Below are 24837 nucleotides of genomic sequence, written 5' to 3'. Positions count from 1 at the left end.
GGGAAGGGAGGAAAGGGGAGAGAGAGACAGAGACAGAGACAGAGACAGACATACAGAAAGAAGATATTGAGACATTCTTCCTAACTTAGTGATTGGGTTGTATACTTCTCAAGAGGTAAAGACTAAGGTTGAAATCTATGGGCGAACAGAGTAATATTAGCAGAAATTAACATGAAATACTTACAGATATCTTGAAGAAAGCAATACCATCCTTCTTATTTACTGCTATCCCTTAATTTGTCAAAGCTACTATCATGATGACACTTGTAAGTACATTATTTATTATATATGCATATTTATTATCAATGCCCACTAGGACATAAATGTGCATGATGACAAGTGAACAATGTCTGTTGTGTTCATTGCTATATCCCTAATGCCTGAAACAGTGAAAGGTGTGCTCGACTATTTGTTACCTAAATGAGTGTTTTCTAGGTAGAAGGAACAGCTTGAACAAGCATAATAAAGTACATGAGCACTGAGCAATTGAGTGTATCAAAGGAAAATGTAAATGAGAACGATGGTTGATGAGATTAAAGAGGAAAGGAGTATATGTGTCATGGAGGATCTTGTTATTGCAACTGATATATGTAAGTCTAATGTGGAAAGCAAATCCATATAGACACTGGTAGGGACAATGTCTTAACTTAGAGGACATAGAATGGGGGACTGGGTACAGTAGGAAGAACAAGGTAACTGTGGTGTTTAATATCTATTATCAATTTGTTAGGACCTATCACCTAGTAGCATCAAACCCTTGGTCATATCTGTGATAACACTTCTAGATTGAGTTACCTGAGATAAGAAGAGCCACCTTAAATGTGGGTTGCCCAGTTCCATGGGATGGGCTTATCTCAACAGAATGAAAAGGAGCATCTAGGCTGAGTGCTAGCATCCATCTCTCTCTGCATCATTGTCTCTGGATTCCATGTGATCTCAAGGCCCTGCCACAAAGTCTTATCTTCCATTGTGGTATATATTCTTAAACTGTGATTCCCCCCAAAGCATTTCTTTCTTTTAAGTTGTTTCTATCAGATGTTTTGACATAGTAACAAGTAATTAATACAGTAGAATAAAGCAAGTCCAATGCAGGTTAACTTGTAATGCTTTTATCATAGTAACACTACCTGCCCACACACACACACACACACCCACACACACACACACACACACACACACACACACTCCTTTTTGCTTTTGATACTGAATTGGATCTCTAACTACAGCCTGGTAGGTAACTTGATCTCAATTAATGAGAGAATGATGATAATCATCCTAAAAGGGAAGTTGAATGTTGTTACAGATGCTGTTACAACAATGAATTGTGTAGAAGGATTTGTTATTTCCTCTTCAAGACTACCTAATAAAGGAAGTTTTGTTACATTGATCCCATGATTACACAACAAAATTAAGGTTTTGGTTAAGCAATTCCACTTTAGCAAGCTCCCAGTGGAGGACATAAGGACACCAACCCCCATCTACAAAACCTTCCTCCCAAAATTTGTCTTGACTACAAGAAGTGCAGGGACAAAGATGGAACAAAGACTAAAGGAATTATCAACCAATAACCAACCCAAATTGAAACATCCCATGGGCAAGCACCAATTGCTGACACTATTAATGATACATTGTTAGGCTTACAGATAGAAGCCAAGTATAACCATCCTGTCAGAGTCTCTACCCACAGCCAAACTTTGGATAGAGGTCAAGGACTCTTATAGAAGAGTTGGGGGAAGGATTGAGGCTCTGAAGCAGATGGAAATTCCACAGGAAGACCATAGGGTCAATTAACCCGGAACCCTGGGAGCTCTGGGAGCTCCAGGAGCCTGACCTACCAAACAAAGTGCTTACATACACATGCTGGATAAAGGGCCCTTTCACAAATGTAGCAGACATGTAGTTCGGTCTCCATGTTGGTCCTCCAACAACTAGAGCAGAGGCTCTCCTTAATGCTTTATCCTGACTGTAGTATATGTTCCCAACAGGACTGTCTTGTCTAGCCTTAGTGGGAGAGGATACACCTAATCTGGCAGAGACTTGATGTGCCTGGGTTGGGGGACTCCAGGGGTGGGCACCACCCTCTTAGAGAAGAAGGTGAGAGGGTAGAGGAGGAACTCTTTGAGAGAAGGATCAGGAAGGGGAAACATTTGGAATGTAAACAGCGAAAGAAATCTAAGTTAAAGATAAAGAAAAATTAGACAATTTGAGCCAAACTCCAACAAATTCTCCCACTTTCTGGAGACTTTGGTGCCTGTCTTTATGCTTAGTCTTTGGACTTAATTTTGACTTTTTCCCCCTTAGTTTCCTTCCTCAATACTACATCAGAAGCTTATAGGTATTTAAGTGAAGTATTCCTCCAGTCTGTGATCTGTGATAAAATAGTATCACACAAAGAATAAGGTGCCTAATGACATTCAACCCTGAATTCTCAAGAGATAGTTTGAGTGGATTAAAGGTTGTCTGGTGCAAGTCTTGCTTTCGAATTTGTATTGATGTTGTCACCTTTAAGTACTTGTTGACTGAAATGGGATCTTTGATTAGCCTAGTCTAGTGAAGACCTTTTCTGAAGCAGTTAATGGCTTATATCAATGACAGTGGACCCTTCAGTGCAGTGAGCTGTATTGGATTTGGGCCTAGCCGCTTTGTGAATGCATAGCTCAAGGTGGCTACTTGACTCTGGGCTGCATGGCCACAGAGGTTTAACCTTGAGACGACTGCCATACGGACATGAGATTGTTGAACTAAGAGCCTCTCCCAGGAAGACCCTGGGAGCAATGACAGGATGTTTCAGCCTGAGCAAAACACCGGATGTCCCTGAGCAGATTCCTGAGAAGGGTTCGACCTTTTCTAAGAACATGTCCCGGAAGACTGTTGCCTCTTTGTTATAGGAGGATATCTTGCAGTATAGTGATTCACCTTATATCCTTGGGCACTTCCCAAACTCCCTCACCCTAAGCTTCAGTTCCTGCTTCTATTCCTGCCTCAGAGCTTTAAATGCTGTACATTCCTCTCAATAAACGAGACCTTGACAACAGAACTCTTGCTTGGTCTCCTTCTTCTCTTCACCCCCATTTTGGCCCACAGGTAGAAAGCCTCTTCGGGACCCTGAATAACTGGGTCCCCGCTGGCGGGGACACTTCAGTCTATGAAGCTCTCATGTGAATCAGTCTATATCATAATTGATGTGAAAGCATATAGTTATTAAGTTAGTATTTAAATTATTAAAACTAAAATTCAGGATGGAAAGGCTACAATAAGAATCAAATCAAATATGACTTCAAAGTCTCGTATACCTATGATATGCATGATGTACTTCAAGGAATTGAATTAAGGTACCTTTGAATCATTAAAGATTATACTGTGGTACTGGGGAAATGTTTGTGAGATGAATATATATATATATATATATAATTATGCAAAAGTTTAGTTTAGTGACTTTTAATCTATATATGGCATAGGGAATAGATATACAGTATGGGCTAAAGTAAAATTACTTGGAACACTTTTCCAGTGTGAATGAGGTTCTGAGTATTTTCCCTAATGACTGTATCTATTCCTCCTCAAAATATTTGAGAATTGTTAGCATCTCTGTTGTAGGAAAATTAATGGAGATTACTAGTGAATATTTGAGTAAACTGAGTTTGGGAAGAAGTACATGAATCAAAAGGCAATAAAAAGTTCATTTATATGAGGAGAGTAAGGTATAGGAGATAAGGAGGGAATTCTACTAAGTTTTTGGAATACACCATGTAAGAAGATTCTAAAAGTGAGCCTATAATAGATGGAAATGGCTTTCAGATGAGAACTAAAAGAAAGTAGAAGAATAAGCCTTTGCTGGAATAATAATGAGTATACTTTGAGTTGAGTATTTAGAAAATACCTTTGGATAGGCAGTTAGGGAAACCATGTTTACATTTCTGAGCAGGCTGGCCATGGTGGAGACAGATGGTTGACTGGAGGAGGTAAATTGTGAGCACACAGTGAAAGGAAGGAAGCAGCGATCTTAGACTAGTCTTTCAAGAATCTGGCAGGAAGGTGATGCCAGAATGTAAATTATTAGTTGCTGAAGTGTAGGTGTGTTTCTTTTCGAATGGAGTGCTAAAGCGAAGCCATGTGTAGGGCAAGGGGGTGTGACTCCTAGCAGAATGAAGAAAGAAGAAGGTGGTGTTGAAGGAAGCAGGGATGTGATCAGTGAGAGAGATCAGAGCAGTGATGAATGACTCATGCTGCACATAGAGCTAGAGATGAAAAACAAGCACTGACCATGCTTCACTTATTGGAGTGAATGATAAAACCTCATCCACTATGACTGAGAGGCCACCAGAGGCTTTGGAGGTTAGAAAATGCAGGGAGTTGATTTGAGAAGAGAAAATAGTAATGGATGAATATGAAATTGCAGTGTTTTAACAAATGATGTCTCTCAGAACATTATTCCAGAAGACAATGAGGAAAATCTTTCTGGGGCAAATACATTGGGAAATGAATCATATTATACCTTTCACATTATATATGAGAATTATTAAGGACTCAGAATTTCTATGGTAGAAAATTAACTGCCTTCATTAATCCCACATTTCCAAACTTATTTATTTCTTTCACAGTTACTTATTCACATAGAAATTATTAATATCCCACATTATTAGTGTTCCAAGGAATGAACTTCAGGGAATGCTGATACAGATACAATATGAGATAAATCAAAGAACAGGTAAAGTATGCTGAGAACCAGAGTGATGTCCTTAAAATATATGGGGAATGGAGGCCGTATTGCTGTGTTGTATGTACTGCTGCTGGCTATGCTTTGTAGCCTGGGAGCTGGAGCAGAGAAAAATGGATATATTGTCTGCTTGAGATCTGCATAGGAGAAACAGCATTAGGCAAATAAAGCACAAGAAGTGTAGCTTTAAAGAGGACCCTGGTAATGCAGTAGATGCTGGACAGAGAGGCAGGCTTGGAAAGAAAAGGGGCAAAGGAATGGGAATCAGGTCGTGTTAATACAATGTGGCAATGATGTCAAAAGATATTTGTAGTGGGCAAAAGATACAAGGAAAAATAAAGATGAGGGAATAGCAGTCAGGGGAGAGGAAAACGATTGTGTATGTTTGTTAGCAAATAGTTTGTGAAAATGATGAACTATTATTGAGCAGCTCAGTGGTGTGAAGCTGGGTAATTTGTTCGTGAATGCATTTGTCCAAATGGAGGTCATTAGCCAGTTACTTTTAAGTAGAAGATTTGCACAGTGCTAAATGTTAATAAGGGTATGTGGGGTTGAGAGGTATACGAAATGAAACCTTTTTTTTTTTTTTAAGCATGAGAGTTGGTTACTTGAGGGGTTGCTTGGGTTTCTGAGCTGTTGTTCTTGCTTTCTTTCTCTGTGAGAATATGTTCTGTCAGGTCTTCAGGAAGTGCAAGAAGCATCCGAGTCTGACGCCTTTCCTTGTATTTATTGAAGGAAGAGGGACTGCAGCCTGACTGTATGAGAGGTATCTGGCATTATTCAATCCAGACATTACTTGGGACAGGAATAGTCCAGAACCTTAGAAAAAACTGATTTGATGAGCAGTACATACAAATTTTACTCAGTGAATATGGACTAGCAAACTGAAGAGAGAAGGTCCTGACTTTTAAACTACGATTGAAATCCATTAAGCTACTCGTGATAGAGGTCACTCAGAAGACACCCACATGATTTCCACTTAACCAAGAAAGGTTTTTCCTGTGAATGCATGAAATCACGGAGTTTATTGCAGTGATCAATAAATCTCTGAAACTTGAAAACAAGAGGTGTAAAAAATGAAACATTATTGATTCTTTTCTGTAAAGGGGACGAGGGTTGGTTACTTGAGAAGTATTCATAGTTGCAAATGATTTTTAAAATTCTTTGTTGCAAGCTGGACAGTGGTGGCACACACCTTTAATTGCTTTTAATCCCAGCACTTGGAAGGCAGAGGCAGGTGGATCTCTGTGAGTTTGAAGCCAGCCTGGTCTACAGAGTGAGTTTCAGGACAGTCCAGGCTAGACAGAGAAAGCCTGCCTTGAAAAAAAAATGTTGTTGCAAGTGTGTACTAAGGAATAAAACAAATGACCAGCAGGAGTGAAGGCGATCTGATGGAGTGTGACTTGGAGGCGGATGGCAGGGGGCAGATGACAGCGGGCAGAGCATCCAAGACTAGGAAATTGAAGAGTTACTGTTACAGGAGTCTTTATAGGATCAAGGACTGGGCAAGTGAGAAACAGAGAGCAAAGCCAACTGTACCTAGAAGGCAGAACCAAACTCTTCATTTCTCTTTCAGGTTGTGGCTGCTACAAATTTTGGCCAAAAGGAGATGAAGGTTGAAAAGAGTAGAAATGAAGACTTGCACAATAGAAAGAGTCAAGGAGTTTCTGTGTGAAATGCAGATTATTCAAAAAGAAAATGTCGATATTACCCTGCGCAGTCTGTTTGGAAGGAAAACTTGTTATGAGAAAGTGCTAGAAAGTGGGGATGCCACTATGAAAGATGGGAAAGCAGAGGCATAAGGGATTACAACATGGGCTTCTGTAGGGGAGAAGCTAAATGGAGGTAATGGGACAGTGGAGGACTACTAGCTAAAATCAGTGAACATAAGACAGAATCGCTCTCATGTCCCTTGTATAGATTGGGATAGCTCCCCATACTCATTAGAGATTTTTCTTTGTATAGTCGATGGCAGATAATGCAGAATCTCATGAGTGGTCAACATGCAGAGTATCAGTGAAGTGTTCATAGCTAAGACATTTATATCATACTGTAAGAGCCAAAGTTACCCTGGAAGTCCCACCTATCCAAGGACCAGGTAATTTCCTAGAATTCTGTGTGTTGTAGTTATTGGAAAATAACAAAGTCATATGGCAAATGTGGCAGCCATATGATTTTGTCCTTGAGAAATTCTCACGAAGACAGATCTTGTTTCCACTTGCAGGAACCCAGGAGTAGACCAGACTAGAGTCCATTTTTCTGATTAGTATTTAATTAAAGCTTGTTTCGAATTTAGCTCAAAATTGTGGAACTGTTTTTTCTCTTGTAAATCTGAGGATTGACGACAATGCTTGTCTTTCTCAAGAATCAGTGACTATTCCAGAAGAGAGAGAAGAACATCTTTAAAGAGACAGAGATCAGGGAGACCAGAAACAAAACAGTATCTTCTGGATGTGATAGGACTTGTGCACTGGAGCTCACAGTAGCCTTGCCTACCCGCACAAGTCCTACACAATATTAATAGAGTCGACATTCTATCATGGAGTAGGGAGGAGCTCATGAGTCCCAACCCTCAACTATTGACAATCGGTAACTTCAGAAGTAAGGAGAGTTAGTTATCTTTTAAACTGTGGCTCCAGTGGGGTGGACACATTCCTGTGGATGTACCCATGAGTGTACAAATTGTACTTGGTCTGTAATAACAAGAGGCCACACGTTGGGAGGGATGGGGAGGTAAAAAAGTAACAGGTGGATCTAGGAGGAGTTAGGGGATGAATATAATGAAATTGCACTATATGTAAATATGAACTTGTCAAAAAAACCAAGAAAATGATGTATTTTAAAGAATAAAAAAATCAGACAGAAGCAAAAATATTAATATCTTTCAGAAAAATAAATATGCTACATATGTATGGGGTAACAGATGTGCTTCTTGGTCTTCATGTGGGTCCCTACAATGTGGAATGGGGGCTATTCCAAAAGCTATTGCCTGTACATAGGATATGTTCTTCTAGCAGGGCTGCCTGGTCTGGCCTCAGTAGGAGAGGTGCACCTAGCCCCACCAAGACTTGATATGCCAGGATGGCGGGATACACAGGGGGTCTTCCATCCTCACAGAGGAAAAGGGGAGGATTGTGGGAGACATGACTGGGAGGCAGGCAGTGTAAAGTAAATAAGTAAAAAATAAATTTAAATTTAAAAAATAAACCTGATATCTTTATACTCAGAGTGTTGTCTTTTCTTATTTTTTATTGAAAATAGATTCTTTTCTCATACAGTACATCTGACCACAATTTCCCCTCCCTCCACTCCTCCCACCTCCCCAGCCTCCCATCTCCTCCAGATCCATTCCCTCTAAAAGACAGCAGTCAAACAGGACAAAACAAGATACAATGAAACAAAGCAAAAGACCTCATATCAAGGCAGGGCAAGGCAACTCAATAGGAGGAAAAGAGTTCCTAAAGCAAACAAAAGAGTCAGAGAAACACCTGCTCCCATTGTTAGAAGTCCTACAAACCTTATGCAGAGGGTGCAGACCTAGGCAGGGGGTGCTTGCTCTTTCTGTGTCTATGGTAATATAAGCCCTGGGCTAGTTGATTCAGTGGGCCATGTTCTCTTGGTGTTCTCTTTTTTAATTTAATGTTTTTTGAGTGACTTAAGTTAAAGGCAAGAAATAACTCATTATAGTGAAAGGAATCAAATGCTTTAATGTAGAGAAAGGCAGAGTAAAAAAGGGTTTTCTTGTCTCAGTTGGATTCACTGGAATGCTAGAATGGTTCTGATTTCCAATACAATTGGTATTTTCCCTGATTTCCTGTGGCCTAGAAATAATTACACCCTAAATTTCCTGTGTATGGTAATGTAACTCTTTCTTTTCATTCTTAGACCCATCTGTTGTGGCAATTGTGAGTTGTGTGGGTCCCCCCTAAAAACTTTACCTTGAGGTATAAGTCAGCTCAATCTTGCAAAAAGCCTTAGAACTTCTTTTTAAAATCAATACAAAAAGAGAGCTTTGGAAATAGACCTATTAAGTGGTTTTAACTCTTAAACACCATATAATCAGATAAGTCTAAATTTTGAGCAGACAAAACTCTGACTTCCTCCTTGTATTTAACATTTCCTGGACGCTCACTGATAAATGTAAACACTAAGGTGGTTTAGGGAGTGACTTTTTTGCCAATGGTCCTATTGGTTTCGAGAAATGTCTGAAAGGGCTTGTAAGGGCTACAAGCAAACATATGCCTGATAATCAATATGTACAGAGCTTAGAGTCACCAAATACTACCCAGGGCAGCACTCTCTAAGTAAAAGGCAAAGAGCTTAGCTTTTATTCACCAATATGAATTTTACTTTTCATAAAACTGTATATTATTCAAATATTTCCCAATCAGAGTTCTCTGTACAGAATAATAAAATCAAGTAATTTTTTTCATATGAGTTTTCCTTAATACCCTATTTTTAAATAACAATATAATTTTACTTGGTGCTTGTTAGGCACCTTATGAATTTAAAACATTTCTTAAAAACTTATATTTCCTTAAATTACACTCTTGGGAGATTTCTTTTCTATTTCTGTGAAGAGACACGCTGTCCAAGGCTTTGACTGAGGGACTCCTTACAGTGTTGGAAGGTAAATCTATACCCACCATGGTAGTGAACATGGCAGCAGGCAGGCAAGCATGGAGCTAGACTAGTAGATGAGAGCTCACATGTTAAAACATTCATGAGTCAGAAGAGACAGCGGGGAAGGGGAAGAGAGAAAAGAGAGAACTGGAATGGTATATGCTTTTGAAATTCCAAAACCCACCCTTCAGTGACACACCTCCAACAAGGACACACCTTCTAATCCTTTACAATTATATCCATTGCAGACTAGACATTCAAATATATGAACCTTTGGGGTCATTCTCATTCAAAGTACCACAGGAGACAATAGATACTCTAGTTGAGACTGCAGACCTTGTGGAATATTAGAACTAGAACGGATATCTGTGAATGGTCCATTTGTCCTTGACTCTGCACTCTAGCTAGCCCCCTCACTCTCTTTATACTGCTACCATGACATGAGCAGCTACTTCCAATTCACACTAAAGGGCTAATGACCTAAAAACCTCAGATGATGGAGAAATTCCTATCCTGTTCCTGTAGACACGCTAATGACTTCTACTGGAGGCTGTGAGAATCCAGGAAACTTCTGATAAGAAGAACAACATACTAACTTCTATTACAATGTTTCAACTGTAGAGGACTAGATGAAAACTAGTCCCTATAGATGAAAATTTCTACCCCTAAAATTGCCTGTTTTGGCCTATAAAATTCCCAAGTCCCCTTCACCTCCCTGTACAGTCTCTGCTCCCATGGAGAGACTGGTACACTTCCTAGTTCAATCCTGGTTTAACAGTTGGAACCAAAATCAAACCAGGAGGGGTTTTGGGGTTCCTTGCTACAGCCTTCCCTTCTGGGTGATTTTGCCTCTCTTCTCTTACTTACCTTTCTCCCTTTTTCTGACACCCATCCCACCCAGACCTAGGCTACTCTCTGGGTTTAGGAAAGATATACCCAAGTGCCAGTCACAGCCTGAAATCTCAGGATTTTTGCAGCCTTTATCACTATTTACTAACCTCCAAGAAGAGAAGCTCTTTACTGTTTGTCTACTGGAGTGCACCTATCACAGACTCTCTGTGAAGTTAGGGTCTGGTCAACCTTTGGAGGCACTCCAGAACTCCAGAGTTCCTTGGCTTTTGCTGCCTGGTTTCATAAAGAAAGGATTCCCTCTTCTGCAAACCAGTCTTGCTCTTCTGACTACTGTCCTAACCCTGGCAATGACTTGGGGTACAACTTTAGCCCCCTGTTCTCTTGCCTTATACTAGGGGTTCCAAATTGTCTGTGCTCAAGCCCATTCTTTGGCATGCCTAAAATCAAATCTTAAAACATTAGGTCTCTCTGACAACAGATCTGCTACTTCTGCAGCTTTCTGTCCAGCTCTCACCCTAACATCAATTACACAAGGTTCACGCCCTGTCTGAATTCTGTACTGTTGACTGTCAAATTCTTACTGGACTAGGTAACTTTGAGGTTCCCCATGTTCAAGATTTCTTTATCCTTTGGGGATGCTATTCCTTCTGTCAAAACGTAACCTCCTATCAGATTTTACTACTCCTACAGCTTCTTTCCAAATAATATTCCCACCCCTACTACTTACTAGCTCACCTCCTCCTTCCCCTTCCACTTTTTCCAATTTCCATCGTGCTGATGATCCCCTTACCTTACCACCTTCCTCTTACCCATTCCTCCAAGAGTCTAATCTCCTATCTTTTCCCTCCTTCCTACCATAAACCCCACCACATCCTTACCCCCATTCTCCTCTCCTTACACACACTGCCATACGCATAGATCTCCTTTCATATACCTCTACCAATATGTTTCTCTCAACAGAGGTTTCAGGATGTGACAGACCTTCTAAAAAACAGGACTCTTTTGCTGTTTGAGACAGGAACCAGATAAAAGAAAGATTAGGCTCCTTTTCAGAAAATATCCTCCATTTTAGAAAACCATCTGTCCAAAATGCACCACTTAAATTGACATGACATATACTATATACTAATTTTTACTCTCATCCCAGACCAAAATTAGAACACATCTGGCATTCCACTCTGGCCATGAAGACCATTTATATATTTTAGAAGTAGCTATAGCCCTTCTGCAGAGGAAACAGTTCCAGCCATAGATCCCTGCTGGAATTAGCAGTTCCCTTTGGATATTTCTGCATGGCTTAATCTGATGATCACATGCCTTTTAGAGGGTATGCAAGAAAAATTCCTACCTCATTGTCAACTAGGCCAGAAAAATCACCCAAGGCTCCAATGAAAATCCAGTTCTATTCTTGTCCCGTCTCATTGAAACTGTAACTAATTTTATCAATCTAGCTGAAACTATTCCAGCTAGGACACTCTTTCTGGGATCCTCTTTCTGGGACCTTTCTACTCCACATTCAGTTTACTAGCCAATCTTTCTTGGACATCTGTCATAAACTCAGGCAGTTAAGAAAAGAGCCTAATACTATGCAAGAGGACCTCTTAGATACATCATTCAAGGTATTTACTAGTAGAGAGGGTCAGGCAATGAAGAAAAAAAAATGACAATGATGGTAAGATTTAAGAGATCAGACTGACCGTTTCCAGTTCTCGTCCTCAGTTTTCCTACTGCCCACTCTGTTACATGGCCAAAGAGACATCTCCAATAAGCCTTGCTTAGATACAACCAAAAGGGTCACTAGGCTAAGGCCTGTGCCAATCCAAACCTCCCACTTGAGCCTGACAAGCTTGTGGTCAATGGAGGCAATGAAAAATGGACTGTCTTCAAGGATGCTCTGGTGCCCTTCCATTCATCTGCTGTTCCAACTCCATGCTCAAACTTCCACAGTGAAGGGCCATAGTTCACAATCCTCAGTCCAGCCTACTTCTGACTCATCCATGGATCTGCTGGTACCAGAGACATTACCTGAGCAAGAAGTCTCCTTTATCCTAGACATGGGGCATTGTTCTCTCTCCATGCCTTCTAGAAGTAACAATATAAACCGTCATGCATCATGGTAACTGGAGTTACAATGGGGTGGATATTACCATTACCTCAGGGTTATACCTTTTATTATTCACCAGTTTTGCACTATTACTCTCACATTCTCCTTCATAATCATGCTAAAAATGTCATCAAATACAATTTTTAAAAATATTTTAAAAATATTCACTTCCTCATTCCAAATCCTCCCACATACCATTCCTGGCTCTTTCAAATACATGTTTTTCTTTTTCCATGAATTGTTGCTTCATATGTGTATACTTAGATGTTTCTAAAAATAATCTACTCAGTTGCTTGTTTGCATGTTTGGGGGGCTGACCATGTGTTTTGGATGATTTGTTTTACTCCAAGTAAGCCCTTTGCTCCCACTTGTAGCATTCATCACTTGCCTATCATTTGTTGTTTAGGGTTGAGGCATAATTGGCTTTCCCCCGTCCACATTGTTATGTTTATACTGTCCATGTTCACCCCAGGTTTAGGCAATCCCTTCGGTAAAACGTGATGAGTGTAACTTCTGATATTATTGGGAGACAGAGTCATACATTAAATTTCCCATTCCTCTAAGCTCTTACAATCTTTTCGTTCCTTCTTCATCAATGTTCCCTGAGCCTTAGGTATAAGGGTTGTTTTGTAGATGTATTAATTTGGGACTGGGCTCCACAACTCTGCATTTTGATTTGTTAGAGTTATGTATAATGGTCTTCATATGTTGCAAAGCAAAATTTCCTTGATGAGAGGTGAGAACTCCATTCATATCTGTGGATATAAAGACAAAAGTATGGAAATTAGTTAGGGGTTATGCTGTTTTAGTAGCAAATGCTTGAAATGTAGTTAGGGATTATGTTAGTTTAATAAATTAGCAGTTATAAATTGTCCTCCAAGATCCATGACTTTACTAACCCTGGCTGGCTGGCTAGATTTCTATGTGAGGCATCATTTCCCTCTGATTGATCATGTTTTTAAATGTAATTAGAGAGTTATTTATTACCACCAAAAGTATGCTATTATTATACCCTATAGTATATCAGGCCATACTGGTTGTTGTTTTATGAACATAGGTATCACACATAGGACTGTTATTTTCTTTCTTTGCAAGCTGGTACTATGAAAGCTAGTCCTCATGTAGAAGACATTCTGGTCAGTTCCAGATCAGAGGCCTCTTTGACCTGGGTCTAAAGTACATGGGGTCTTCAAAAATAAGGACTTGCATTCTATCCACGTGGCCAACCAAGAGCAATAATGACAGACTATAATGTTTTGGGCATCTCTTCGACTACCCTGATCAACAACTCAGTAGAGGGCTTCTTATGTCTTGTATTGGGGTTTTGGTCTTTGGCTCTTGGAGGGAGCATTGCCAGCCAAAATTACATTAGTTCTCTATTTACTCCTGTTCACTTCCTGTGGTGCTCTTCATCCCTCTGTTGAGTCTGCTAAACTACTTTGGTGTAGCACTCCTGGTGTTTGGACTAGACTGCTCCCCAAAAGACTAGACCCAGAAGGAAAATTTTCTCCTAGCATCCTTTTGCCTTGCTTGTTTAACAATTCTTGACTTCATTCACTGCCACTTTTACTTCGCCCCTGTTAGAGTATCCCTCTATCTCTAGTTTTTTTCTTCTCAAAGTTAATTCATCAGGACACTCACTTAAGAGCAGTGAGAAGGTGACAAGAATCAAGGGGCAGGGACAGATGATTTGACTTTGGTAAGGGACAGGCCTTGAGTAGGGCCTGTTCTCAAGACCTAACTATGATATCTAATTACCCAAAATAAAATTTCATTTTCACTGGTTACAACCTTTCTGTGTTTTCCATGTTCTTGCCCTAGTTATAACCCCTCTATGAACACTACTATTTTTTCTTTTGTTTTTGAGGTTATAATATACTTATATTACTTATGCCTTTACTTTCTTCCATCAAAACTCTACCTTTTACCCCTTTACTCTTTTTTAAAATTCATGGCATTTTTTTATTAATCGATGTGACATATGTATATGTAAATACACATATATAGTACTAAATATAACCTACTCAATCTTCAAGGCTGAATAATTGTTATTGGCCAACTTTTGGTGTGATATTCCCTTGAGAAGATTATTTTTCCCATATATCTCTCCTTATTTTCCAAAGGATAGAACTGGATACATAGCCTAAACTGAAGTCACTGTCACTTAAGGGAATGCAATTTCATTTACCCATTTAAGAGCTGGGTTTGTCTGTCCAGTAAAGTCCAGTGCTCCTGGGTTGCCCCATATTGTAAATCTACATCTCTTTTATAGATCCACACCTCTCTTTCTATAATTGGGAACCCCCTTCCAGTCCCTATATGTATACATAACAGATCTCCCAAGAAGGTTCTGTTTTGTTACAGCTCCTTTCCATTACCTATTCTTTCCAGAATCCTGAATGACAAGCTATTGGTCTTGTCCAATATAGTAAAGGTACTGGTGTTTTTCACATTTTGACCCAACTCACCTCCAAAAAATAACACTGGCCTCTCAAGAAACAATACAAATCTTTGCCACACCCTGTATGGGAGACTACATTTATAGACACCACTTTCTTTTATTGGCTTCTCTCTGTGTTTTCCAATTCTACTCTTCCTTCTCTACCTCCACTTTGTAAGCAATCTCTTAGTTTCACTCTACAAACAAATCAAGTGTCAGCCTTCTAATGATTCTTTAAATACAGACTTCTCCTTAGATGCCAAGTTCTCTGGTGACCTGAAACATCACAATGGTAAATGGGACTTCCCCCACCCATAGATTCTCTGTATATCACAGGATGCCTCCCTGTAGGACACTCACTTGCCCCTTCATGATAGCATTGACCTTCTGTAATGCCCTGGATATGCTCTCCTGCTACAAAACAGGCTGTAAATTTTGGGGCCCTATCCATTTCTGACTTCCCTATCAGTGACTGCACAATTTAACTATCCATCTTACTAGTTTCCAGATAAGTATACACGGAACCAAGACACTCCAAACACACCTTCCCACTACCATCCCTTTCAAGTAGAGAATGTCATATATTAGAAGATGTCATATATTATTCAAACTTATTAGTCTACCATCAGGAAAGCCTTTTCCTACCTCTTTACATACTCATTTCATTCTGTCCCAACTCAGGAGTCTTCTTTCTTTTTGTCTCAGCTATATATACATGTCCTCCAGATAATTGGTCAGAAATCTGTACTTTAGTCTTTCAATATCCTGATATGCAGAATCTTATGAGTAACTGGTTTCAATTGCCCTAATGTACTCTATTCAATGTACTACACTCAATGAGCTACGAATGCACTATATCCATGGTCAAAGAGAGCTCTATGACTCCTGCCCCTTCTGACTGTATTAGGCATCTCATCTGCTTAAGGAACATTACCAGCAGGGATATCAACCTCCACTTACTATTTTCAACAGCTACCAAAGGCACTTTTCAACTTTCTAGCTGATATAGCAGTCTACCATCAATACTCTTCAAAAACAAATGAATTCCCTTGCCGGGGTCTTTCTCCAAAATAGGTGGGCCATAGGGCACCTATTGTCAGAAAAAGATGAGGCATGCTTCCTTTCCCCAGAAGAAAGCTGCTTCTATATCAACCAACTAGGAATTGTCTGAGATGCTGCCAACACCCCCCAAAGACCTGGAATCAGAATTATACAAATACCTGGAAACAAATGAAGGCTGGTCCATAGTAGAACAATAGCTCCGTGGCCAGTCCCCAGTGTCTTCTGAGTCTGTGGTCTCATTTTACTTACTATGGCACCTGCCTAATTGGTTTCAGAGGTTTTTCTGGGAGCACATGATGGCAATTTCATGACCCACAACAGCCGGTCAAGTCAAAATTCTCCAGCTACATGAAGTCAATGTGACATATGTTCACTTATATCCTGAGGACAAACCTTAAAACCATGACTCAGTAGGAAGTAGACAGATGAGCACAACATTCCTTTTCCTTTTTATACTCCCAGGGTCTGGACCAAAGGGCCAATGGCTGAAAAACAACAGGTGAGCTAAGAAACACTGGACAGGACTGTTGACATGCTGATAACATCTACTGCAGGCAGTTAGGACCCAGGAAGTTCCTGAGGAGATGATCAACATACCATCCCCACCCCCCATTGGTATTTACACCTTTAAGATTGCCTAGGAACAGATCTGTACCTGGGTACTTCCACTTAAGGTTGCATTTTCTGCCCTTTAAATCCCCAACCCCCCTGTGCCTCAGTGCACAGTCTGCACTCCCACAGAGAGACTGCTGTCCTTCAAGGCTCTGCTTAAAGGACAGTGTGCTTCTGTAGAGTTCAGTTTTCTTTTTTATTTTCATGTCACCTTGATCAATCCTGATTTAACACATGCATCCGGCACCATGATGTTCTGTCTCACCACAAATTTAAAAGCAATGGAGCCGGACAACCAAGAACTGAAACTTCTGAAGCAGGAAGCAAAACAAAATGCTATTCCTTTTAAATTTGTTTATGCCATCACTACAGTGATAGAAAGGTAAAACAGTAAGGATTTAATATATGCATATTGTGAGTCAAACATTACGTTAGGAACAAGGAATATGCAATATAAAAATGTGGTTCTACCTTATGAAGCTTAAGAAAACATGAATGTGTCAAGTAACTTCAGTCCGATAGATATGTTATGAGCTGTGACAGAGATATTAATTACTTCTTCATTTACTCAACAAATTTGTTGTTTTCTTATATGTGCCAAGGACCATGCTAGACTCTAGTGAGCAAATAAAAGAGTGGAAAAAGCAAAGAATCAGTCCTGACTGAGCTTCTATTCTGTTGCATGTTCAAGGGGTATTGTTTCCATGCAAGAGGAAGTGATTTAAGTAGGGAAATTGAACAGGGCTATATAATGGTCATGATATTTGTGTTACATCTAGGAGAAGGAGTAGAATTTTACCAAGTAGATTATCACGGAAAAACAGTATTCAGGCTGTAGAGAGAATATTTTGTTTATTGTATGGATGTACCACCTGTCAATGAAAAAGCCTATGGCCTATGGTTTAGGCAGTAAACAGAAAGTAGGACATCAAAGAAGGGAAAGAATTTTGGCATAGAATGAGGCACAGAGATCAGGCAGGAAGCTGTGCCTGAATGGACACGTGGTATCTGAGTACAGGTAAGCAGCCACATGGCAGAGTGTAGGCATGAATAAATAGGATATTTTACATTATATTCAGTCAGAGAACAGCCTAGCTGTACAACCAAGGTATTTGTCAATATATTTTGACTTTGAGTCTTATTTCTGGGAGCATGGGGCTGGGAGAAAGAACCAGGGCCTAACTTCAGTACCAGGTAGAATGAATACCATGACACAGAAGCAACAAAGATAGGCTTGTGTTGTTCTTCAGAAATGCTGAATAATTGGGGATATATAGAAGCCTAAGAATATGCTAGAAGCATAGAAATGATGTTGCAAACAAATTAGGCAAAATGATGAGTTGAGAAGTTTGTCAGCTCTAGTTCAGAAAGAACAAGATATAGTTTTTGCTCTACTACTTGCCAGCTCTGTGGCTTTGGGAAATTTATAGAATCTCTCTGTGGTTTTGGTATCCTCAACTATAAAATGGGAACAATCATTATAACAGCCTTGCACAAATGGATTGAAAATTGATTTATGTAAGATATAATGTGTGTTGTGTGCTTAGCAAGTAATTTGAGCCACACTTCCTATTTATTGAACTCCTTGGTTAAAAAAAGATAATAAATTCAGTATGTAGGCAAAAAGGATCTGTTTTTCTTGAATTCTTTATTTTGCTTTGATAGATATTAAACATAGGCCTTGACAATGCTGAATAAATGTTCTACCACAGAGCTACATCTCCAGTCCTTGATTTTGAATCTTAGTGAGAGAATTGATCAAATATATTGTTTTAAAAATGATTAGAAGAGATATCATATTGGTTTGAAAGTAGAGGCAGGGGAAATGTCAATAGACTGGGCAGCACACAGGGATGTCTATGAAATTAAAGCATGGAAGAGAAGTATCTGAAGGGTAGAATACAATAAAATTATGGACATTACTCTATTAATATGTAATATATATATCAGCCATATAATCAATAATTATGACCATGCTCTGGTAATGTTCCCTAGAAAAATATGATTATGAGAGGATGGCTGTTTTTTGGAGATGAAGGGATCTGTGGAAGAAAGTTGTTGAATCTGGACACGTTTTTCAGTTTATATATCTCTGGAATATCTATTTGCTGATCTTTCTGGAGACTGACTTAGCAAACAGATATTATAGGTAGTAGATCCTAATATTCTATATGATGAGAAGTGGTAGATGACATTATCTAATGAAAGACTATAAGTGTATAAGGCAAAAGACTGAACATAGTAACCTATTTGGTATAAAATCACCTTTAAGGGCTATGTACAGGTAAAGGAGCAAAAGACTAAAGTCAAAGGTACAGATGGCAAAGTAGACATGGTTGTTACCGGCTGAAAGGTGAGAGTTTCAAAGGAGGAGTAGTTAAAACGTGGGTAATAACGTAAGCAGAACTAGAAATATTAGAGGATATTAGGAAGGATATGCAAAACTCTTACCAGAGCTATTTTTACAGAGATATAAGAACTGAAGGCAATATCTGAGACTTTTTCAGAAGGGCATTGCAGCTCAGAGGGTACTTATTTGAATTTCTGGATTCTTGTGTCTAGGAGCAAAGTATTATACCATGAATATTGAAAACTAGAGACAATTCCTTAAGTAGAATACTACAATACAGAGAAATAGACCAGAGCTGACAGTTTAGGAGCTCAAAATCCATTGACTACAGGAGCGGGGAAATGTTATTGAAATAGTACTCTCCTCCCACATTTGTAAGTTGCATGCTATTCTAGGACATGTGACTCACTTACACAGATTGGCCTGCTTGGGGTGAAGAGGGAATGAAGGAAAAACAGGCACTGAGGAACCAATTGATGCAGATATGAAAATTCTGGGATTGGGTAGGCTGCATTTGTAGGAAGGAATCCACTACTCAACTCAGAAACTCAAATAATTTATTATGTACAACATATAAGGGCTCAGAGGAAAAGCTAGCTGCTCTCTCAGTAGGTCTCTGCAGTGGAGCAATGTCAGGTCACCTCCATGGAGATGGAGAAACCTTAAAATATTTTATACACACTGGTCAATTGTTTGTAAATATGAACACAGATCAGGGAGGATTTGTTACTCCATGGGCTTCATCTGGGGAGGGTTTGGCTTTCCTGTGGGTCTGAGAGCACTGATGTCATTAAGCATGGCTGTGCCCTTGTCAACACTATGTGTTAATTCAGGACTCAGAACATGCTGTGTTTCTTATCTGTATCCCTAGTTGGGAGAGTTTTTCAGTCTGCTAACTGGCTTCTTTAAAGTTAGAATAGATGATTCTTCACTTCATTCTTCTGCCACAGGATGAAAAATTCCCTTGACCTCAGTGGCTATCTGATGCCCAACAGGTAGAAGGGGTGAAATCTTCTGTGGTATTATGAGCCATCAATTTTGAAAAAAAATAAGACTGTTGTTTTATATATGTGTGTATACTAGTATGTGCTTACATACATACACATTACACACACACACACACACACACACACACACACACACACACATATATATATACTGCTATGTTCATGTAGCAGTCGTACTATAAGCTATAAGTAGTAAAATCTGTGGCATAGATTGATTATTCCTGCAGATAGTGACTCAGATATATAGATATAGTCCAAAAATATGCTTGGTGCTTAGAAAAAGGAGATTTGATCTTTTAAATGTAAGTCTCAATAATATCAGGAACTCTTTGGTTATACTTACTAACAGATAGACATATTAGTGGATTCTATATATTCTTCAATTAAAATTTTATCATTAACATCCCTTTTTAAAATGCACTGTTATGTTTATTGCTTTCCTCGGAGAAGCTAAATTACTCTTGATTTCACTCAACAGAAATTAATGTAGAACATAAAAGTTTTTCTTTCTTTTAAAAAAAACTGTAGGCTTTTTTTTGTAGCAGCCAGATGCCTGTATAAGAAAAGTACAGGCTTCCCACACCTCCCCCACATCCTGTTTAACTTTCCTTCCTTTGAAGTAGAACACGATTTCCACTTTTCTTCTGTCCTTAGAGTAGAATATAGAACATATCCAGAAGAAGGGGTGAAAAGAAAAAAGTCTCTAAAGTCACAACTTTCTTCACCAAAAATTGAAAGAATGTTTTAAAGGACTATTGTGTTGGGGACTTAAGGTGTGTGTTATAATAGATTCTGGATGTCAGCTCTACAATTCCTTTCTGAGCAGAATAAAACCTCCATATTCGAGCACTTCTGTGAGAACCCCTAAGAAGAGAGGAAATTGGCTAGCAGATATGCAGATGTGGGGCCTGTACAACTTAACTGCAGAGGCCTGGGATGGATCTTAATCACAGAGGAAGTTTGTAAGCAATAAAAGAGGCCTCCATGGAGGCTCTTGACATCCCAAAGCTCATTTTATCCTAAGAATATAGGGCCCTGGGGCCTGTGTGTTCACAAGCAATAAAGCAGTCAAATTCTTCCCAAGTTGCTAGAAGAGCACGCTAAAAATGATGCCTTCCTCAGCACTTCTTTTCAAATGGTTCAAGAAGAAAAACCATGGCATCTTTTCTAATACCCACATCCTATTTTCAAATCTGCCAAAAATAGGAGCTCTAATTCATAAGCCTGAGACAAGAGGAGAAAATGTAGTCAAAGGGACAGCTTGATTTTTCTGCTAATCTTAACATTTTATAAAAATAAGTCGACTATGAAAGCCATGATCTTTATAGAAAGCCATCTAATTGGGATGCCCAAGCTTCTTTGTTTGTTCTGTTTATCTAAATTTCTTTTAAAATTAGAGTAGATGTCTATCACCAAAATATCTCTACAAAGTTAGCCCTTACAAGGAAAGAAATACTTTTCCAGCTCAAAGCTTTTAAAGGAAAGACTGGAAATTGGAAATAGGCTGGACATTTGGTAGTTGCTTGGCATTTCATTAGAACCATTGGAGTTTTTGCTAATAATATATTTATAATAGAAACTCACAACTGAGACCTTAACTAGCATCTCTGCAGCATATAATGCATATAATGTCAGGAGATTGTTGTTATTTATTGATTAACGAGGGCAAGAAAAGGCTTTGAGCTTTGCATTAGATTACTAGTCAAAGGCAACCTAGAAATTAGTGACTCTGAGGCTTCCCAATTATGTTGGGAAAGAGAACGGTGCAAAGAATAGAGAAAATGCAGTTTTTGCTTCTGTAAGTTCATATCTATATTAAACATAGCATTCTTTTAGCCCCTGGCAAATGAGGTCTTTGCTGTGTCCCATTCTTCAGGAAGTCCTGAGCTTTGAGGTCACTTCTCGATACTTTCTAAGATTCTCTTGTGATGTCTAGGTGTGATGTTCCAAGCATGGACTTAGACATCACCAAATCTCAACCTCACTTACTCCCTTTGTGATAGTCTGTGGTTTTGTATTCTGAAAATGGAGTTGAGAACATGAACCCTAGGACTCAGTACCAAGGAATGCTTTCAAAGCCTTGTCAATGAACCCTTGCTAAAATGATATTCTAATAAGTATATCGTTCTGCTTGAAAAGATTGACTGTGTAGATACCAGAGAGTGGGCATCTAGGTTTCCAAGTTTGGGTCTTTAGTTTACAGCTGCGGTGGCTAGCTTAAGCCAGGCATAACCTGCTTCTAGAATTCAGATTCTTCAATTCTGGACGCATATGACACATTTCCATAAGATCCCATCAGTCCCCATGTCTACCTAGTCTCTCCCATATCGCCTTGCCCCTTTCCCTTTAAATACTTGACTGAATCATGTGTTCTCTTTTTGTCTGAACAGACACCTATGCTTTAGCTATTATTTTCCAATGTCCAAAGGGAATATTTTGATATTTGCTGCCAATTTGATAGGCACATAGACTGTACTTTATCTTATAAATGCACCTGTTGCTATATTGAAGGTAGAGAATATCATATTCAGAGGCTATGGTACTCTCGGTGTATATATGAGATCAGTCCAGTGCTGACAATATTCCTTTTAAAGTAAGAACAATGCAAAAGTCGTTACAAATTTCCTGGAGGGTGGAGGTTATAGTGGATAGTAGGTACAGCAGCTCCTTTGGGTAGAAACTGAACATTGTGAGTTGAGAGGAGCTGCCCATGTTTGCTAGGATGGCATTAAATGAGGAACAGAACAATTCACCTGGATCGTCAGGTCATTGTCCCTCTCTCTCTCTCTCTCTCTCTCTCTCTCTCTCTCTCTCTCTCTCTCTCTCTCTCTCTCTTGTAGAACTTGGAGTAACTCAGGCAATTAAATTTATATTAATATATAGTATAATAAACTTATATTTTAGGAATTAAATAATTGTAGCTTAAGATAATACACACCTGGACAATGCATTGTTCTGTGTTTGTGCTATAAGATTATGAATCAAGCTGAGAGTGGTATTTCTTAAGCTCTTCTCTATTTTTTTCTTTTCTTTATTCTTTTCTTTTTCTGAGATTCCATATCCTCCATTACTAGGAGCTGTCATTAGGATCATCTTCATAGATTCCAGGATGTTTCCACTGTACTGGAATTCCATGTCAATACGCTCCCCCCCAAATGCCCCCCCCCACAATTCCAGCCAGTGAGTCTATTGACTGTTGCTTTATTTTCATTTACTTCATGGCCAATATCCTCTCACAAGTGAATACATATTATTTTTATCTCTCTGGGACTGGATTACTTTCTCAGGATGATTTTTTCTTCTAGTTCTATTCAATTGAGTGCAGATTTCATGTTTTTTTTTTAACAGCTGGGTAGCTCTTATCTATAGTCCTAGTATTTGGGAGAATGAAGAAAGGATATCCAGATGTTTAAGGCCAGTCTAAGCTGCACAGTGAGTTTCTGATCAGCCTGAGCTACAGTGTGAGAAGTCGTCTCAGAAAAGTAAAGGAAAAACAAAAAAACTAACAAAAATCTTGTAAGAGATAAAGGATCATTAGAAAAATTACTCAAGTTTTCTTTTTTCTTTTTTATTAATTTATTTACTCATTCACTTTACATCTCAATCAAGGCCCCTTGTCCCTCATCTCCTGCCAGTCCCATCCTTACAAATACATCCCCTCATTACTCTTCCCCTACTCCTCAGAGAGGGACCCCCTATGGATACCAGCCCGCGTTGGGACATTCAGTCTTGGGGGTTCTTCTCACACTGAGGGCCATCCAGGCAGTCCAGGTAGGAGTGGGGGAGCCAGTAGCAGAGAACAAAGACCAAAACATTCCCCTCTCCACTTGTTCTGGACACCATGAAGACTATATGTGGTGTGGTGTGTATGTATGTGGTGGGGGGTGGGTCCAGTCCATGTATACTCTTTGGTTGGTGGTTCAATTTCTGTGAGCCATCACGGGTCCAGGTTAGTGGACTCTGTAGGTCTTCTTGTGGTGTCCTTGAACCCTCTAGCTCATGCAATTCTATTCCCTATGCATTCCCAAGACTCCCTGACCTCCACCTGATGTTTTATATTTTGATGTGGGTCTCTGCATCTATTTCCATCAGATGATGGATGAAGTTTCTCAGGAGACAGTTATGCTAGGCTCCTGTTGCAAGCATAGAAGAGATCATTAAAAGTGTCAGGTGTTGAGTGAGCTAACCCAATCACAGAAAGACACACATGGTATGCACTCATTGATAAGTGGCTATTAGCCCAAATGCTTGAATTACCCTAGATGCCTAGAACACATGAAACTCAGACAGATAGTCAAAATGTAGATACTTCACTCCTTCTTTTTAAAAGGGAACAAGAATACCCTTGGCAGGGAAGAGAGCAAAATTAAAACAGAGACTGAAGGACACCCATTCAGAGCCTGCCCCACATGTGGCCCATACATATACAGCCACCCAATTAGACAAGATGGATGAAGCAAAGAAGTGCAGACCCGACAGGAGCAGGATGTAGATGGCTCTGAGACACACAGCCAGAATACAGCAAATACAGAGGCTAATGTAACCAGCAGCAAACCACTAACTGAGAATAGGACCCCCGTTGAAGGAATCAGAGAAAAACTGGAAGACCTTGAAGTGGCTCGGACCCCATATGTACAACAATACCAAGCAAATAGAGCTTCCAGGGACTAAGCCACTACCTAAAGACTATACATGGACTGACCCTGGACTCTGACCTCATAAGTAGCAATCAATATCCTAGTAAGAACACCAGTAGAAGGGGAAGCCCTGGGACATGCTAAGACTGAACCCCCAGTGAAACTAGACTGTTGGGGGGGGCGGCAATGGGAGGTGGGAGGAACACCCATATGGAAGGGGGGAGGGAATGTTTGCCCGGAAACAGGGAAAGGAATAACACTTTCCCTAAAATGTATATAAAAATACTCAAAATAAAAAAAAATGAAAATGGGGCCAGCTGACAAAAATTAAAACTTGGAGATTTGAAAAAAAAAAGTGTCCAGGTGTTGGCTTTCTCCATGGGGTGGGTCTCAAAGTTTAGGCCAGGCATTTGTTGGTTGGCTATTTCATCAA

The 24837-nt window shown here is 39.5% G+C and overlaps 1 pseudogene; it reads left to right on the top strand.

Moving 5' to 3' along the window:
- The first annotated feature begins 5382 nt into the window (after positions 1–5382).
- On the top strand, positions 5383–5628 carry LOC116887801 (annotated as a pseudogene).
- The last annotated feature ends 19209 nt before the right edge of the window (positions 5629–24837 follow it).

This window comes from Rattus rattus, chromosome X, assembly GCF_011064425.1.
Source record: "Rattus rattus isolate New Zealand chromosome X, Rrattus_CSIRO_v1, whole genome shotgun sequence".
Taxonomy (NCBI): Eukaryota; Metazoa; Chordata; class Mammalia; order Rodentia; family Muridae; genus Rattus; species Rattus rattus.
This window is presented reverse-complemented; position numbering and strand designations above follow the sequence as displayed.